General features: G+C 55.1%; 1 non-coding gene across 1 annotated transcript; it reads left to right on the top strand.

Moving 5' to 3' along the window:
- Positions 1-212: 212 nt before the first annotated feature.
- TRNAL-AAG (transfer RNA leucine (anticodon AAG)) lies at positions 213-294 on the top strand. The gene has a single exon. It is a non-coding gene; the product is annotated as a tRNA-Leu (tRNA).
- The last annotated feature ends 2,369 nt before the right edge of the window (positions 295-2,663 follow it).

Genomic DNA, 2,663 nt, shown 5'->3' with positions numbered 1-2,663 from the left:
TACTGAGGGAAGGGGAAGTTGTTTGCAGGGCAGAAAGAACTGATTAACAACAAAAGAATCAGGTTATCAAGTTACCAAGTGTGATGGGCTAAACCAACAGCTTTTATTGAAGCCTCTGTAGGATCGGGGATATTCCTGAACTTGGACCTTAACCATCTCCTGGCTTTGTATTTCAGGAAGTTAATGAGGCTTCATTGCAGCAGCTGGCCCAGGGTAGCGTGGCCGAGCGGTCTAAGGCGCTGGATTAAGGCTCCAGTCCCTGAGGGGGCGTGGGTTCGAATCCCACCGCTGCCACTACTGTTTTAATGCCCACAGGGAGGGGCACTGGGGGCACCTGGACCAGCCCCACAAGGAGTTTAAGGGCAGTCCCGTGGTGTAAAGGAGAGCACTCTGGACTCTGAGCCCCAAGGGCCTGAGTTCGAGTCTCAGTGGGACCATCCCTGGCAGTTCAATCCCTCCCTGCCATCCCATCCCATTCCCGGCAGTTCAATCCCTCCCTGCCATCCCATCCCATCCCTGGCAGTTCAATCCCTCCCTGCCATCCCATCCCATCCCTGGCAGTTCAATCCCTCCCTGCCATCCCATCCCATCCCTGGCAGTTCAATCCCTCCCTGCCATCCCATCCCATCCCTGGCAGTTCAATCCCTCCCTGCCATCCCATCCCATTCCCAGCAGTTCAATCCCTCCCTGCCATCCCATCCCATCCCGTCAGATCTGGGATGCTGGGCAGGGTCAGCCCCGGTCAGTTCTGGGGGCTGTGATAGTCCAAGGACTTCCCTGTCACTGTCCAAGCTCACTTGGCCGTGGCAAACTGACCCTTAGGACTTAAACAGTGGGGCCAGTTCTGCACACGCTGGGCCTTACCTAAAAAATCCACTGCAGAGGCTGAAAGGGCACGTGGGGAGAGCCCTTCCCAAATCTTCATTTGTGAAGTCTGGCCATACATACATACATGCAACAGCTGGAAAGGGCAACACTTGGAGTCATGTTCTAGGTGAACTGACTCCAGCTGGAGCACGTGGGTCTTGCTTGAGCACCTGGAAATCCACATTCCAGGTGTCTTGTCCCTGCTCTGCTCAGCAGGGCCCAAGGACAGCAGCACCAGCACTGTGCCTGTGGGACAGCACACCAATGAGCCTGTGTGTTGTGCTCCTGGACAAGCAGCTCAGCATCTGAGCTTTGCTTGGAGTAAACCTCGAAGCAATTAAGCCAACATCAGGTTTTTAATTGCCTCGGTTAAGCTGGTGCAGCCCTTGGCGTGTGTGCTCATAAATGAATTTAAATGCAACTTGGAGGGCAATCTGCATTAAAGCAGCACTGCAGGGAGCTGACTTGGAACCCAAACCAAGGAGCACAGGGGGACAGTTGTGGGTGACCCTCTGCAGGCTCCCTGGCACCCACCACATCGCCCCAGCACAGGCTGTGCCCTCCTGAAGCTGCTGCTGCCACGCCTGGGTGTGGAATCGGGAGCGTGGCTGTGCCTGGAGCGAAGGGACCTGAGAACTGGTACAATCATAGAATCACAGAATGAACTGGGTTGGAAGAGAACTCTGAGATCATCAAGTCCTACCCTTGACCCAGCCCCACTGTGGTTTCTAGATCCTGGCACAGAGTGCCACTTCCAGTCTCATCTTAAAAACCTCCAGGGATGGGGAATCCACCCCCTCCCTGGGCAGCCCATTCCAATGCCTGACCACTTTCTCTGTGAAGAATCTCCGTCTGATATCCAGCCTAAACCTCCCCTGGCAGAGCTCAAGCCCCTGCCCTCTTGTTCTGCTGCTGGTTTCCTGAGAGAAGAGACCAACCCCCACCTGGGTACAACATCCTTTTCGGGTAGTTGTGGAGAGTGATGAGTTCTGCCCTGAGCCTCCTCTTCTCCAGGCTGAACACCCCCAGCTCCCTCAGCCTCTCCCCACAGCACTTGTGCTCCAGTCCCTTCTCCAGCCTCGTTGCTCTTCTCTGGCCCTGCTCCAGCCCCTCAGTCTCTTTCCTGAACTGAGGGGCCCAGAATGAACACAAGGGAAGCCCAAGCCCTGGGCAAAGGGCAGAGCTGCTGCTGAGCCCCAGAGGAGCAGGGGTGGGCCCTGGTGCCTGGGGAGACCTCAGGGGCAGGAGCTGTTTGCAGGGGTTGCTGAGGGGTCCTGGCCAAGGTTCCCTCAGCAGTGGGACAGGGGCCACCACAGGGGCTGTGCCCCAAAGCATCCCGTGGTGTCCCACCTTGTTCTACCACACCCAGCCTACAAGAAGGTGTTCATCCCTGACCATGCCAGCTTTGCCTGAGCCACCTGCAGATTAACTTTCTTCCCCAAATCCTGATGCTTTCACCTCAAGTCTCTTGTAAGTCCAGCTTTGCTTCAGTGGTTTTATTCTCATGAGATTTTCTGGATGGAAAGGGGAAAAACAAGACTTTCTTCTCTGTCACATTCCATTAACTTAAATCTCCCTGCATGAGGTTTCTCTCTCAGTCCCCTCAGCCCACCTGCTCTGCAGACTGAGGGGCTTCTCATGCTCCTTGGGGAAAGAAGAAAATGCTTCAAAATTAAGAATAAAGCCATGCCTAGTCCTGGGAGGAAGGAAATAGGACTTGTTTGTTCCTTCTCCCACCTGCAGAGACTCCACGTGCCAACAACTGCAATGGGCACTCTGAGTGAAAGAGCCTCCCC

The sequence above is a fragment of the Pithys albifrons genome, chromosome 18 (genome assembly GCF_047495875.1).
Source record: "Pithys albifrons albifrons isolate INPA30051 chromosome 18, PitAlb_v1, whole genome shotgun sequence".
NCBI classification, from domain to species: Eukaryota; Metazoa; Chordata; class Aves; order Passeriformes; family Thamnophilidae; genus Pithys; species Pithys albifrons.
The sequence above is the reverse complement of the archived record's forward strand: the minus strand, read 5'-3'. Positions and strand labels throughout refer to the sequence as shown.